Here is a 16,892-nt window from a genome sequence, read left to right on the forward strand (position 1 = left end):
CAGCCCTGTTGGTTCAGACGGGAGAACGCGGCCCCGTCCAGGGCGCCAGGGATTTGCAAATATGCATTGGGCTCCTAATTCTTGTCATGCGATTGGCTGAAGTCATGAGGAAACACAAAAGCCAGCAGAGGAAGGGGGGGGGGGGGGGGGGGGGGGAGAGCAAGCCCTCTTCAGCCTGACCAAGTCCTAATTAATTCAGGAGAAATTAATCACGTCAGGACTTTGCTCAGACACACACACACACCCACACACACACACTCCAAAGGAGAGGAGGAGGGGTGGGGGGAGGAAAACTGAACTAGTCTTTTTAACTGCAACTGCATATACCTAAAAGAAATCGGCATATTATCAGAGCTTTAGGTAGTAGTACTGTACACATAATGGTCGAGCGGGTTGGGTTGAACACATCCAAATTGTTGCTGCTTGTCCCATTCAGAACATGGTGTCTTCTGTTACTGGTTCAGAGAGAGAGATAATGAGGGGGAGACGGAAAGAGGAAAAGGATGTGAACAAGAGAGAGAGTGAGAGAGAGAGAGAGAGAGAGAGAGAGAGAGAGAGAGAGAGAGAGAGAGAGAGAGAGAGAATGACGGAGAACAGAAAGCCACCAGAGTGTCCCACTACATGTCCTTCCCTCTTCCTCCTCCCCCATCATTTCCTAGGATTGTTTACCACAAACACCAGGGCGACGCTAGCTGGGCTCATTATGGGCTGGCCAAGCAGGCTGCTGCCAAGTCCTGCCCACAGGCCCCGGACCCAAGGCTGTTGTCACGGCAACCCAGCATCCAAGAGGGTGCTGGGATGAGGGGTGAAAGGGGGTGGGTGGTAAAAGGGGGGGGAGGTGGGTTGGAAAAAAGCGAGATTCTGGAGGAGGGGGAGGCGGGAGGAATGATGTCATTCTGTGGCACAGTGGGGGCCAATCAAACCCTGAGAAAATTATGTCACCTTTTGTTGCCGGGGTCCATTCAGGGCTTTAGAAGTGCAGTGAATTGAGAGCTGCAAAGGGGTCACTCTTACTCAGAGCTGTGTGTGTGAGAAAAAAAATAACAACAAGGGGGGTGGGGGAGAGGGAGGCAGGCGAGCAGGGGAGAGCTTTGTGGACATGCTAATGTTGTTGACCGTGGCCACAACCATAAAGATGTCATGAAACTCAACTTCCAAAACATCAGTGGCAGGCCCTCACAGCCCCTCTCTTCAGAGCCTCGTGACCTCTCCCCCCCACAAGCCAGATCCTTCATAGGATCCCCTAAATGCTTTGAACAACTTGTCAGAAAGTTGTCAAGCGCTAGCATAAAGGGCTAAGGACAGTGCAATGGAGCCTCGACTGGTTCACTGTTTTTTTAGCACACAGAGAAAGACGACAATAAGCAACCCCCTTGATGAAAGATTACCCCCTCCCACCCCCCCACCCCCCCTACCAAACAACACACACACACAATCCCTCATCACCCTTCCTCCGATGAGTCCATATTGCTAACTGATACCCACAGTATGGAATCCCAGTTGAAGCTGACAGAGAGAGGCATTCGAAAGGGACGACGAGAAACCACTTTGATACGTTCCGATATGTAACGTTCACACGCATCGTCGCTCTCTCCCTCCCTCTCTCCCTGTCACTCTCTCCATCTCGTTCTCTCTCTCCCCCCCTCTTTCTCTGCTCCGGGCTCACTCTCACTCCCTCTCTCACACACACACAGACAGATGCACACACACTCACATACATAATCCCAATCCAGTCAGTAAGGATTGAGGGTTCAAGGTTATGTTCTTTAAATGTAGTGGTGGTTTCGGGGGGGTTTGCTGGATGCTAAGGTGTTGTTGAAACTGGCCCTATGGGGTTCCTTGTACTGTGGTTGCCTGGACTGCAGCTCTCTGTCAAAACTAGGATAGGACTTCTGTGACATTTAGCACTTCCCTACCACATATAGGTTTGACAAACAAAACAGGTCAACATACTGTATTTTGATGACATATCTTTGCATCTTGACACATTTTTAGACAGATGAACTCTAAAAGTTGTCGAGTTCTGGGAGGAGGAAGTTTAAAGGGTATTCAACGATGAATAATCTGGTGTTCACTCAAGTTTATATACTGTGCGTTTATTACTATACTCTATCATGTCTTTATTTTAAAATAGTCATTTTGATTGTTCAGTGTTGCTCAGCATGTCATCACCTGACTATGTGATCAACAAAGCTTGTATTGTCTTGGTGAGATGGCACCTCAAGCTCACCACAATATGGAACAAGGCCTACACACACAGAGTGGTGCATCAACTTACCAGACACCTCACAGTCTTACACACACGCACCTGCACACAATCAAACGCAGACACACAACACACACACACAAGCAAAAGCCAGCATATATTTTGGTTGTGGGGTCAGATGGCTGAGCGGTTAGGGAGTCGGGCTAGTAATCAAAAGGTTGCTGGTTTGATTCTTGGCCGTGCCAAATGACGTGTCCTTGGGCAAGGCACTTCACCCTACTTGCCTTGGGAGGAATGTCCCTGTACATACTGTAAGTCGCTCTGAATAAGAGCGTCTGCTAAATGACTAAATGTTAATGTTAATATATCCACATACACACTCTTATCAGCAATCTTATCAGCTGTCAGTATGATATATCTGGGTGGGGATGATAGACCAAACAGGATGTGATGTGGATAGACCTGCTCCTCATCCACTTCCTGTCTCACCACAGACACAACAAGAGCTCCATAAATATCTCACTTGACAACCTTATTAACTTCAATACTGTATGTCAATATGCAATGGTGATGTCAACTGTTCAGTTCTAGTCTTCTGGTTATGAGGATATGTGAAATGCTTTACCCACCGGCTCTCAATAGTCAAACATTTTGGGATAGTAAGCATGAATCAAAGAAAAAGTCATGAATAATGTTTCTGAATTTTTTTAATGTTTACTTGTTGGAAGATTGGCAGAGTGGTGTCCTCAAACAATTGCAAATGTTTAACAACAGAATAAGCATTGTGTCAGTGTTTTTAAAACAAAGATATTGTGAAATGAACGATCCTTTACTCCCAAAAGATAGTCTCCCTGGAGAAAAAAAAAACTGAGTCTCTCATGGAAAGTGTCAGGTACAGCAGTAGAAAAGGCCGTTCCATTAATACTGGAGCTCTCCAAAAAGGGGCTTAATTCAAAAAAGTTACCTTTCCAGAAATGGTGGAGTGGATCGTTCCAAAACAGCCATGGGACTGTCCTATGGTGTTCAGGACAAATCCTGTCAGTGAGTCCAGCAGGCATGGATCCTAGCTGTGATTTTTCTAACAAGGTAGCTTCTGACAGTAGCCATACCAGACTGGACCTCTCCTGGCCCCCACCTGTTATTACTCCTCAATAGTAGGGTCCATGGTACAGCCCAGGTCAGGTCATCACAACCCTGGTGCAGCTCCAACATGGTACAGCCCAGGTCAGGTCATCACAACCCTGGTGCAGCTCCAACATGGTACAGTCAAGATCTGGCCATCACAACCCTGGTGCAGCTCCAACATGGTACAGTCAAGATCTGGCCATCACAACCCTGGTGCAGCTCCAACATGGTACAGTCCGGGTCAGGTCATCACAACCCTGGTGCAGCTCCAACATGGTACAGTCAAGATCTGTCCATCACACCACTGGTGCAGCTCCTAAATGGTACGTTCCAGGCCAGGCCATCACACTCCTGCAAAGACAAGAGAAATATCTGCTGATTGGCTCGGGGTCCGTAAAACAGTGTCCTCATTTGACAGCTTAAAGAGACAGAATATATCAGAGCACAGTATGGCTACTCAGCACCTCCCCCAAAAATGCTTGGAATGACTGTCTTAAGAGAGCAAATCAGACTCAGACGACTGCAGAGTCCCAGAGCCAGACCAGATCAATCAAGAGCCGAGCCACACTGATGGATCTAGCAGAGCGGATCACGTTGCCTTCAGATGGTTTCCATGGCGGGGCCCTCTAATTCAACATGACGTCAAACGTGGCAGATGAATCGGACTCATCCAGGAACTCAACCGCCACACAAAATTATCACATTACCAGAGCAAGGAACATCGAGGTTAGGCCTGTGTGTGCGTGTGTGTGTGTGTGTGTGCGTGTGTGCGTCTCCAAGTGCAGCCAGGCAGAGGCGTGCTGACTAGCTGGAGCTGAGGCAACACAGTCCAGCAGAACGCAGTAGACTACAACAGAGTCAAATAAAAACCTGGCAAAGCACCCGCCTTCTATTCTGCAGCGGGTTGCTTTCGATAAAAAAAATAAGATGAGAGACGTAATGATCAAACCGAGGACAGAGTTGGACTACAACGTGACACAAAATATCAGTCCGCGAGCTCGCAGGAGAAGGGTTGGCGGAAACGGTGGTGTGCCAGGGGAACATGGCTTGGCCCTGGGGTACCTCCAGTGGTCAGGAGGGGGTGGGGGGGGAACACAGGGCTGGCCACTCCTCTGACAGCAGCCAGTGTTATCTGGGGGCCTGGGAGGCACCGGGACAGGAGCCAGGGAGAGCTAGGGGGACCCAGAGTGAGCTAGTGCAGGTGGGTGGCCGCCTGACAACCTGCACTCTGTTTTACCGACAAGTCTGACATCATGTGTCAGACTTGCCCCCCCCACACACACACACCATACACTTACACACACATTAGCACATGACTCACGGTGACGATGTGGAGCTGTGAGACCGGCTGGCCAAGGTGTCGCCCCGGGGGAAAGATGGGATTGAAGCGGGAGGGGGGGGGGGGGGGGGTAGGAGAGGGAGGGGTGAGTCATCCGTTCAATGTTCTGCCTGTCTGCATCCTCGGCTGATGACCTGCAGCCAGTCACGTTCCACCTCCTTCATTCTCCCTCTCCCTCCCTCTCCCTCCCTCTCCCTCCCTCTCCCTCAGGCCTCACCTTACACCCTCCCTTCTCTTTCCAGTGCGGGTCAGTCTGTCCGCAACCCCCCTATCTTTCCTTCACTTTCCCCTCTCTTCACTCTCCCCCTCCTTCGTTCACTTGTCTACGGTATCTATCTCCATGTCCCCAAAACCTCCATGATACCTCTCTCACTGCACCTCCCTCCCCCTGCCGCCTCACACATTCCTCCCACTACATGTTTTGTCTGCTTCACCTTGGGCCTGGGCCAGACCTGCAGCTCCAACCTGCAGAACCAGGCCCCAACCTGTCTGCCAGTGGAGGCTGGGGGGTTGGATTGTTGGTCTGGGTTGAGGCTGGGGCTGGTTTGGGGCTGGGGCTAGGGGGAGGCTGGGTATGGCTGGAGGTGGGGCTGGGCTAGGGGGAGGCTGGGTAGGGCTGGAGGTGGGGCTGGGGCTAGGGGGAGGCTGGGTAGGGCTGGGGCTAGGGGGAGGCTGGGTAGGGCTGGAGGTGGGGCTGGGGCTAGGGGGAGGCTGGGTATGGCTGGAGGTGGGGCTGGGGCTGGGGCTAGGGGGAGGCTGGGTAGGGCTGGAGGTGGGGCTGGGGCTAGGGGGAGGCTGGGTATGGCTGGAGGTGGGGCTGGGTCTGGGGCTAGGGGGAGGCTGGGTATGGCTGGAGGTGGGGCTAGGGCTAGGCTGGGTAGGGCTGGAGGTGGGGCTGGGGCTAGGGCTAAGGGGAGGCTGGGTAGGGCTGGAGGTGGGGCTGGGGCTAGGGCTAAGGGGAGGCTGGGTAGGGCTGGAGGTGGGGCTGGGGCTAAGGCTGGGACCATCTACTATCTCCATCAGCACATCAGCTAGTGGTCTGCTGGCACTCTGCCATCTACTTCAACATATACAACAACCATAACACACTGTTCCCGTTTTGAGAGACACAGGGAGGGGGGCTGGGGGGCAGGAGAGAGGGTGGGAGCGGTGGAGGAGATGGAAGGCAGATAAGGAAGAGAGGAGAGATGGTATGTGGACAGTCTTGAATGTGAGCTGGGGGTCAAACATGGCCCTTCTCTCAAGCACCCACCACCAGCCTAGCGATGCCACACAAAGAACAACCCTCATTCTCTCCCACCCACACACACACACACAGGTCCCTTTGTGGGTCAGTGTCTCCAAGGTGGCCCATCAAAGCATATCTCCCTCCAGTCCTCTGAAAAGGATCTGAGGCTAGGTCTGTTTGAAGTGATATCTCTGTAGCTCGGCATTCTTCCCCTGCCCTGTCACCGCCGACGTTCTACACAAGAACCCGGAGATCATGGTGCTGAGCTTGTCCACCCCCCCGGCTGCCACCACGCCATGTCACCCTGCGAGAGTCTCACAGGAAGCCACCCAGAGGAGCCCGCCCTGGGGAGGGCCACACTGGGGCTGCTGTACAGACACTCCACCTACCTGTTGACTCCTCTTGGTCTGTCGCAGGTCAGCCTCTGGTCTCTGCTCTTAGTCTGTCGCAGGTCAGCCTCTGGTCTTTGCTCTTAGTCTCTCGCAGGTCAGCCTCTGGTGTCTGTTCTGGTCTTTCCTGGAAGACCGGTACAAGAACAGAGAGAAGATCGGAGTCAGACAGCAGTTTCCTTAAATTGTATCCATCTCACGTTAACTTCCTGTGCTACTCTCCTGCATACCTTAATGGGGGGGGGGGGAGGGAGGGGGGGGGGGGGGGCTAGTTTTATTACAACATTCCATGTATTTCCTCTTGGGTATATATGTGTGTTTTGTGTTGCAATGCCTGTTTTAAAAAGTAATGTTTTACAGTGCAAACTATTTGCTGACAGTCGGTCTGTCTGCCTGCCTATCAAATCAAATCAAATCAAATCAAATCAAATCAATCTATCTGTCTGTTTACCTCCTTGACTGCCTAACTAACTAGCTGGCTGGCTGGCTGGCTGGCTGCCAACCTTCATAAAGATAGCATGACTCAGGACCAACTCCCATATGTATTTACAGATGTTTCTATATATTTGACCAACTGGGTCATGTAAAACGCTAATGTATAAGCTTCAGTTTCAGGGTAATTCCACTTTGGCGTTTCAGAAGTCTGTGAGGACTGCGAGCCACTTTTTCCATCCCTGCGTTCTCCATGCTTATCAGGTCAACGTTTAAAATACGTGTTTCAACAAGCTCCTTGACTCAAGTATCCTTCACTGGACCAATGACAGCACAGGTCTGTCTGCCCTTGCCCAATCACAAACAGGGGCATTCTCTTGCTCCAGAGTTTTGCCGTCCCGGCCAGTTACCGTGGCAACAAATGCACTGTTTCCAAGTGACACAAAGCCTAAACTTAAGAACCTCCATTCAGCTGTGGACCAGAGAGAGAGGAGAGGAAACGGCAATAAGAGGACGGCAGGGAAGGAAACTGAATCCCAGAGTTGTGGAGGACCTGGTCAAATCATTCTGTCTTTCCTCTGCTGTGTTTAGGTATCGGACGCTGGCATGCGACACTGCAGGTAGCTGCATGCCAGTCTGGTAAAACAAAAAAACAAAAACTCCTTACTGCTGCCTCTGTCCCAGTTCTCAGTGAGCGTGAGAGGGAGTTATCATGTCGGCCTCGAGGAGGAGGCTTAAGGCTTGCGGGGTGCTTGTGAGGCCTTTTGATGAGGACGCATTCAGAGGGGTGAGGGACGAGGGCTGAGTGGCTGAGGGCTCGGGGCGAGGAGGGCAGGTCTTGATTAGGCGTGAGGTAGGGGATCCCTCGACTATGGGACACCCCTTTGTGTGGTAAGATTGCTACCTTATGAAAAACTGCCCTGCTGATTGGCTCTGCTGGGTGCCGAGTTTCCTGCACACTGCATCCTAGTGTTAGGGAGCTTTCTGTGCCCACACACACACACACACACACACACACACACACACACACACACACACACACACACACAGGCACACACAACGAATATAAAGACACAAACACATGTCATCTCCCTAGGCCTTTTCACAATCACTGGGCATGGCGTGTGTTTGTGAGTGTGTATATAAGTGCAAATGTGTGTTTGTGTTAACGAGTCAATAATCCCCCACAGATGGAAAACAACCTGCAGTCGTCCATCTGCCCAGATCACCAAGATCACACACACACACAGACACACACAGACACACACGGCTCCTCGAGCCAATCACTTGATGGACCACATCCAGGACTGAGACAGGGAGAATCTCCACCCCAACAAACAAACAACCAGACCCAGAGCAGAGCGCTGGAGTCCCAGAGGCCCGTGCCCTCCTCTCGGGAGTCCTGGAACAAGACGACCAATTATTTGATATCATTTCTGATGGTCCATTAGTTCAACATAAAGCTCTGATTCTAGGAGATGTGTAAACACAAAGGTTGCTACTAAGTGAGCATCACAGGCAAACGTAGCTCTACTCTGTTCCAGATGGCTAATTGTTAGCTGATTGTCAGTCTTATAACTGTCATGTAAATCGGTGGGGTGTGCTTGTTTTTCCAAGCAAACACAACAGCAGAAGGGTGGTGTCTGCATCTGGCCGCACCGCACGCACTTCCACCCTTTCCAGAATACAAATATAAGTACGGAGTATTGTGCTACCTGTGCACACACACACACACACACATAAATGATCAAACAGGCAGATGGACATGCGAGTGCACACACACAGACGCAGGCACACACACACACACATGGTGGACGCTGGCACAACCTTGTGCCTGTGCTCCGTTAAACCAGTCATGTGAAACGACCCGTTCCTTTCTGCAAATCAGATTACATCTCTGAGCTGCGGTCTACAGGTCCACACACACTTAGAGCTCTGGGCTCAGGTCCACACACACACACACACACACACTCTCACAAGCACATACATGCTTAAACAAACACACACACACACTCACACACAGGCAACAGCCTCTAATCAGACTGTGCCCAACACGTAGAGCTCCACGTAGAGAGTGTGTTTCACAACCTGCAACTCTCCCTCTCCCTCTCTCTCCCTCTCTCCTTCTCTCCCTCTCTCTCTCCCCCTCTCTCCCCCTCTCTCCCTCTCTCTCTCCCTCTCTCCCTCTCTCCCTCTCTCTCCCCCTCTCTCTCCCTCTCCCAGCTGGACCGAAGCACGAAGGCTTCAGGCTTCATCACGTGCTGACCTGTGTTCATGTTGCCTTCCGTGTCACCCCGTCCAGCATCCACAGACCCCAGGCCCAAACCGGTGGCGTGTCACGCTCCTCCCGCGACCTCACAACCCCTTCTACAGCCCGCCTCGTCAGACACGCCCGCTCGTGGCCCTCCACGGGGAACGTGGGAAAACCTTGAGAAGGCCGGGCTCAAGGGGCTCCACTCCTCTGCTGGCACACTGCTCTTCAGCACGGGCGCATGTGGGAACACGTTTACAGAGCGTCTGGCAGGTATGAGGAGGGAGCTGTGCACGTTCTGTTGTGCTTCCCAAACAATGACAGGATCGACTCCCAGTCAGAGGGTTTCCAGGAGCTGTTGAGTTGATTCCAGTGGTCGAGCCTAATGGACGTCACCGGCCCCCTGCTTGTTATCGGTACAGAGCCACTTCATGAAACGGAAACACTCGGTTGATTACTATGCGTGCACTTGTCCGGTGTCTGTGTATTGGGAGTTGTGTGGTGTGTGTCAGTGTGTGTGTGTGTGTGTGTGTGTGTGTGTGAATCAGTGCTGTACAAACCCTGCATCGGTATCACAACCATCAGGTGACGTAGCAGCCTGCTCTGCCTTCCTCTCAGGGCTCGTAGCCGAACCAGAGCTCCGGAGTAGCTGCCTGGCGCTGGGCTAGGCTGGCTAATCAATCCCAGACCTCTGGAGGAGCTACAAGTCTCCTTCTCCCGCAGCATGTACATTAGGTTCCACACTGTTGAGCGGCAGGCTACGCACCGTAAAGGCCCTCCAACCAGGCTAGCAGCCTGGAGAGAGACAGGGCCAGGCTAAGTCTCCCTCTAGCAGGGTTATGAAGGCCTCTCTGTTGAAGGAAAGGGCCCTGTTTTTCATATCATCATCGAGGATCAAGAGTGATCCAGCCATAGCAGCTGGATGGTCAAACCGGCTTCCAGGGCCCTGTTGGCAAACATGTGGAGACCAGAGGCTGAAGGCTGGGGGGAGGAGGCTGGGGGTTCTCTGTGTGTTCTCCTGGGAGTGGGGAGGGCGTGAGGACTCTGTCAGCCCCTCAGGAGTTCACTCACTGGGTCACTCTCTCTCCACGGGGCCCTGGGTCATCTGAGAGGCCCATAGATGGGGGGCCGAGAGGGGGGGGGGGGCGGGTTGGGTTGCAGTGGATGTCCAGATAAGAGGTGAGTCTATGACAGGGCCGGAGGAGAGAGGAGGATGGAGGGAGGGAGGACAGGAAAGGGCATAGCAGGGACACGGAGAGGGGAACAGGGCATTCACAGGAGGAAGGAAGGTCTCACTCATCTTACAGGTCACAACTGGGGGGAAGGGAGGGGCAGCTACATTCAGTACAGCTACAGTTACTACGGTAACTACAGGACCAACTGACCAGAGACAGGGGACATGCTACAGGGAGTCTCTATTTTGCACAACACCTCCATTGATAATTGAATGGAATTTCCATATGAGAAAATAAATGCTTGCAGAGGTATTTAGTTGCAGTCGTCAAAGGACATTTCTCACTTTGTGAAGTAAACCAATGACCTGTCTTCTTTTGGGGATCATTTTCTGTCTGCTGAGTTGTTAAACTGGACCTCTATAACTTCTGCAGAACCTCTGAAGGCCACAGGAAGGGATAGGAACTACACTCTGGACGCTCTAGTTTTAAGGGGTTGAAACTAGGATTGATTTGGGGAAAAATGTCCTACATCTGGAAACATCTGACATGGGGGATTATCTTGCTTTTGGAGATGGTTTTCACCAGCGCGGCTCTTTGCTTCCCTTAATCCCCTCTCAGTAGAGGAGAGAGCAGCAATTATCAACGTCAAACTTGGACCCATAACTCAACGAGGTGTGGACAGAGAAGGAGGAGTGGGGGAATGAGCATGGTGTTTTTTTTCATACCGTCACTCAAACGAGACCATTCCGGTCCAAAAACGCATATTTTGTTTACTGTATAATAAGTACACTATTTTATTTTTCTCACAAAGTGCGAAAGTAGTCTTTGAATGAGGTAGGCGGGGGGGGGGGGGTGGTTGGATGTTGTCCGTTAACAGAAGTAGAGGAGCAGCTCAATCCTGTCCTGGGCTGAGCCCACCTACCCCTCCGCCCCTCCGCCCGCTCTGAGCAGGAGCTGTGAAATGTTAGTTTTAGCGCAGAGGTAAACAGCCTCTCCCATGGTGGGCCCGTACCCTACACAGGGTAAGCACATGTTTCCCATTGTGGTTAAAAGGGAAGGGGGATTAGAGGCCGAGCTGGAGGAGCCGCGCACTCATACCCCATGGAGCGATCCCACACAGCCCTCGCAAGTCCCCTCGCAGCACTGCAGAGACAGCCAGGGTGGAGGTTGGGGCTGGGGGGAGGTGTGTTTCTGCAGACCTGGCGGTCAGCTCCATCAGAGGGGGCTAGCCGGGGCCCTGTGGTGCCCGGCGTCGGGGCTCCGGTCTGGGGGCTGACGGAGCCAGGCTTGGCTCCTCGCTGACAGAAGCGCCAGGCTCCGGGGTGGCGCTCCCACAAACACTCAGCAGGTAAGTGATATGAAAAGGTGTTGAGACTGAGCGGATTTGGGTTTTCAGAGGCCTTCTACCCCCCAAAAAATCTCCTTCAAACAGTTCAAAGCTTGGATGAAGGACATCAAAAAAGAGGCAGAAACTGAACTCAGGAAAGGTAGAATTACAAACAAATGTACTCCAAAAAATGGAGAGTGTGGGGGGGGGGGGAATGTGGGTGGGGTGGGGGGCAGTTCCTGAAATGGGTGGCCTGTCAGGCTCTAAAGGGGTCTCCCGTCAGGTGTGGCAGGGGCAGAGAGGGCCCACCGAGCAGCCACAGGGTGACAGCGTTGACGCAGGGGACTGTGACTGTGCAGCCAATTACATGAGCCTTTTTTCAAAAGGCGCACAGCCGGCTGAGGCGGGACACAGACCGAGACACGCATCGCGGAGCGGATCTTCCCTCGGGCCAATTAATTCCTACCCTGCGAAGCTCAGCTGTGATTCGGCTGGACAGAGTCCACGAATGCTGAGTCAAACGTCTGACTGACTCGACAACAGGGCGGGGGAGCGCCGCAGAGAGACCAGCAGGCTGCCATCACGCCCAGAGAGACCGTCTCCATTTAAAAAGATAAGAATGCATTCCTCTCGCAAAACCCCATGATCCTATAAATGAGGGCGTATCGGACGATAGCTTCAGCTGGTTTCCTGTCTGTGTGTGTGTGTGTCTGTGTGTGTGTGTGTGTGAATCAGGCCTAATCACGCCTGCAGCCCAGAGCTCCAGAGTGGAACAGGCTCCTCAGTTCCTCTCCTGGATCCCCTCCTTGCCCGGACGGGGTCAACCATTCCAAACAGCCACAAGTGGGCCTCTTCAACCCTGCAACCTCACAGCCCACACACATAAACACCCATAATTATATGTTACGCATTTGTCAGTTTCAGTGTGCGTGCGTGTGCGGCGAGAGTGTGTGCGTGCGTGCGCGTGTGTGTGTGGAGCCCAAACAAAGTGTGCATGACCTGGGATTGTTTAGGATCAATACCCGAGAAGGCAGTGACAGAAGGCGGTGCCTTTAATGCAACCCCAACCCTATTCCACTAAGGGTGAACGGTGTCACTTCACTCCCAGGTCATGGATGTATAACAGAGACCCAACCTTCAACTCTCACTCATCCTCCATGTTCTATGACATCACACTTTCCGTTTTCCGTGACGCCAGTCGAACAGCCAGTGTCTTTGATTAGGGAGATTCTACAGGGCTTCTAGAGTGTTCCGTTAGATAAATGGTTCCGACATCACTGAGTCATTAGGCCCGAGCCCGCCTTCGGCCTCGTCACGACCACAGCGGAAGCCCCAGCAGGCAGAGGATCAATATCAGTCACAAATAACCCTCCACAGCACAAAGTAGTCCCGGAGTTTTCCTATTGACGTTGGTTGGAATTGTGTGGCATTGAGTTGTAAGGCATCGCTGAAAATCTCCCTAAATACACATACATGCACACACACACACGTGCACGCACACGTGCATACACACCCACACACACCCTTAAGATTGAATGTAAATGTCAAGGAGCCGGGTGGAAAAAGGTGGGATGAGGAACACACAGCTAATCCCAAGCAACCAGGGATTAGGACCAGGCAAACATCACTAATAAACAAATGACTCATGTTCCCTCCCGTTCTCTCCTGCTCGTCTGCGAGGCCCGCGGCCCCGGCAGCAGTCGGCTCTAGAACACGGCCCGGTCTGAATCCAATCTCCCCTCCTCACCAGGACCTAGGGGAACCAGCTACGCCTGAAACCTGGAACCTGACCAGCTGGGAGGGGCCTGGACCTGAGCAGGGGAAGGTCCTACAGTACCTGAACACAGAGCTCCAGATGACACTGACGGTTCCGGTCTGGTCTAGTGTGGTCAACATCTCAGTTGACCACACCAGTGTTAACCAGTGACCTAGCAGTGTCCACGCTAATGATTCAGCAAGCAGACCTCCAGACTTGAATGAACCGGCCTGAGTTTCTCTGACGCTTGTTGTCACTGTTGATTGTTTCCATGGTTTTTATCTGTGAGGAATGCTGCCTGTAGATAAAGTTGTTGTGTTGTAAACCACACCCGGTAGCAGGTAGGGGATTAGCAGAGCAGGATGAGACTGTGATGAAAGAACATGGTGGAGATCTGTCCGTGTGCTGTTCCTAGACTGCTACGGTGGGCCATAGGGGACATTTGGTTCCCCATAGCCAGTCTGATCTCAATCCAAAGAGACAAGTTCAATGTTCTATCTTCTTACAGCAGTCATGACGTTGTTATATTTCACATGTGCAACCTTTTCTCCAAAGAATAACCCTATCAATAAACATGTTTAAAGAAGAAAAGAAAGTATTTTTGGAATTGAAAAAAAAAAGCTAGCTACTGTATGTGGTGTTTATGTACAGAGCCTCATGGCCCAGCCCTGTCAGTCCTGTCTGAAACAGAAGATGGGTGTTCCAGAGAACAGCACACATAGCAACATTCCATCCCCTCTCTGCTTGCTTCTGCCGGCTGCTTTGTGCTGCAGGTGACATCAGCCCGAGCGCTCCAGCTCCCCAGAGAGGGGGTCTCTCCACAAGGCTAGCTCTCAGCAGACGCCTGCTTACAAACGGGTCAGACGGTGAACTGAAGCCACCATAGTCCCGTCCCCCTCACTCCTACGCTCTAATCCACCCTTTCTTGCTCTCCATCCACTGTTCTGATGCCCCCCCCACCACCACCACCACCAAAAAATGGAGAAGTGCAGACACAGCACCCCTCTGCCCCCTCCACCCCGACCCAGTCTATGTGGGCCCACAATGCTGTACCTGCTGGGCCAGGGGACCAGTACCTCGCCCCAGCTTGGCTGCTCCCAGGCCTGCTCTAAAGACATCTGCGGTGCGACAGGGGATGTCGGGACAAAATAACTCTCTTTTTTAATCTCCACCCCGCATGGCTCGGACCACAGGGCTGTGAGGTCGTATCATGACCCCCTCCCTCCTCCTCCTCCTCCTCCTCCTGCTCTCTGTCGATCTCATCCCCCACTACCTCCCCACCCACCTCCTCCTCCACCTCCCCAAGCTTCTCCTCCTTCTTCTTCCTCTCCGAACTCCCCCTCGGCCGACTCCTTCACCTCCCCCTTCTCCCCCTCCTCCTCCTCCCCGCTCTCTAATCCTGCCCTACATGACTGGCTCTGTCTGAAAGCCCAACACGCCAGAGGTGGAAGCCAAGAGCATTGCTGGGAGATTTGAAGAAAAAAAAAACACCTGCTCATCAAACTAAATTGCACTCAGCAACAGCGTTGGTAGGAAGGGGGGGAAGGAATGAAAGAAAGACAAGTCACTGCTCTCCCTCTGATCCTTACAAACAAAAGAACAAATTGCGTTTCTGCATGGCGGTGCGGGCCGGGTCGAGTCACACGGGGAGGCGGGGTCAGGACAGACCACTCACGGTGCATGTGTTTATGAGTTCCATCAATTCCACACAGAGGGGGAGAGCTAGAAAGAGAGCGAGGGAGAAAGGGAGAGAGAGAGAGAGGTACAGGATACCTATCTGCCTTTAATCTCAGGCCCTTTCCTCCTCACCATTGCTTATTGTTCCTGCTCTCTCTTGTCCAGCCTGCTGTTATTATACCAAACAGCATTATATTTATTAATGGCACCGGCCTTTGAGTCATTCTCCACTGCATGGCAGTGCGGCCTCCAATTTTCCTAGATAAAAGAGCCTTCATCACCCCTCGCCCTCCTCTTCCTCACAGAAGCCTGGAGCAAGCTACGACCTCTGCTGTGGCTTTCATCTTGACACGTCCCGTTCAGAGTGGACTGTTTGAACCTGAGGCCTCTCTCCACTGTCATCCCAGCGGCCACGTCAGCTCCTGGGGAGAGTGGACTTACTGTAGACGCACAAAGGCAGAAGAAATAACAGGAAATGATCAATATTTAGAGTGTGGGGTTTGGAACAAAGGCTTGAACGGACAATGTTGTTATATTGAATCACTGGGGTTGATGTGAAGTCATTAGGCTAGGGCTGGCAGTAGGACCATGGCTAGGCCTGGGGTTGAGAGGAAGGCCATGGCTAGGGCTGGGGCTGAGGATAGGACCACGGCTAGGGCTGGGGTTTACAAGGGTAGCCATGCATGTGGAGTTGTTTCAGAGGCTGTGTGGAGTGCTGACGTGTGGTCAGGGCTGGGCAAGGGGCTCAGCTCACCTGCTGGAAGTCCCGCGCTCCAGTGGTCACACAGCGCCAGCCCCCGGCCTGCGCTCGGACGCCGCTTTATGGGACAGGGGATTACCGTCAAGCCAGCCATGGGGACCACCCACACAGTGACACTGGACAGCAGACACACACACACACGCGCGCACACACACACACACAAGTGCAGACACATCAGCATGCACGTGTGGCGTGCAGACACAAACACAGGAACAATACACACACATATTAGGTCTGGGTAACACACACAACCTAAATCCATGACTCACATTGGCTAGGCTCATTCTAATCACCTACATTTTGGAGATAAATAAATAGTATTTGTGTCTCGTGTTCAATACCCATACACACACTAAAAACACACACATAGGACTTGGGGCAGGCGTCAAACCTAACCCTAATCCACACACACACACAAATAGTTTACCATGACGACCCGCCTGCCAGCCACTGTCGGCAACTACGAGCCAGTTCATTAAGAAAACCAACAACTTCTGCTATGACTTCACACCAGTCCCCTCTGCGACTCCCATGGTTGCCTCGTTTCAGAAAGCGTCGACCCGCATCCACAACAACAACCCTGCCTGTCAGTGCAGATGGTGAGCAGACACCAGGACCTGAACACAGGTCGCGCTCAGCACCACCCCTTCCTCAGGACCTTCAAAGTTTCCCTCCTGCCACACGTGAATCCCTTTTTGCCTCTTGATTGACGTCAAGGAATCACCTCTCTTTTTTCTCTCCCCCTCTCTCCCTCTCTCCCTCTCTCCCTCCCTCCCTCCCTCCCTCTCCCTCTCTCTCTCTCTCTCTCCCTCTCTCGCAGGCTGAATGGGTTTACCATCTCTCATACTTTTCCTTCCAGTCACATTTTCATCCAGAGACACATGCACAAACACAGAGTCAAGACGGGAAGGGGGAAAAAAAGAAAGAAAAGCACATATTTCTCACTTGCCGGGGCAGAGCAGAGCACAAGCCCTAGGCACCAGTCGGATGAGCAAAACAATGGGAGCCAATGACAAATCGGACGTGGTGCATTCAATGAACAAACAGTCATGAAGGGTGGCAGGCAAGCAAACACTCACCTGCCCTGAGCTAATAACACACGCAAACAAACACACGCAGGAACACACACACACACACGGACCACACATAGGAACCGAACATACACACGGAGAAAGACACACTCACACACACACTCACACACATATACAAAGTGCGGTAGGGTCCACA

General features: G+C 52.4%; 1 long non-coding RNA gene across 4 annotated transcripts in view; it reads right to left on the reverse strand.

The window, feature by feature from the left end:
• Positions 1–2,895: 2,895 nt before the first annotated feature.
• LOC124479800 overlaps positions 2,896–16,892 on the reverse strand; it is a 46,449-nt gene continuing 32,452 nt past the window's right edge. For all 4 annotated transcript variants that reach the window (XR_006957468.1, XR_006957466.1, XR_006957469.1 and 1 more), the window contains 2 exons: positions 6,288–6,414; positions 2,896–3,682 (listed from right to left, as the gene is read on the reverse strand). This is a non-coding gene — a long non-coding RNA (uncharacterized LOC124479800). The remainder of the gene's footprint in view (positions 3,683–6,287; positions 6,415–16,892) is intronic.

This window comes from Hypomesus transpacificus, chromosome 17, assembly GCF_021917145.1.
Source record: "Hypomesus transpacificus isolate Combined female chromosome 17, fHypTra1, whole genome shotgun sequence".
NCBI lineage: Eukaryota > Metazoa > Chordata > Actinopteri > Osmeriformes > Osmeridae > Hypomesus > Hypomesus transpacificus.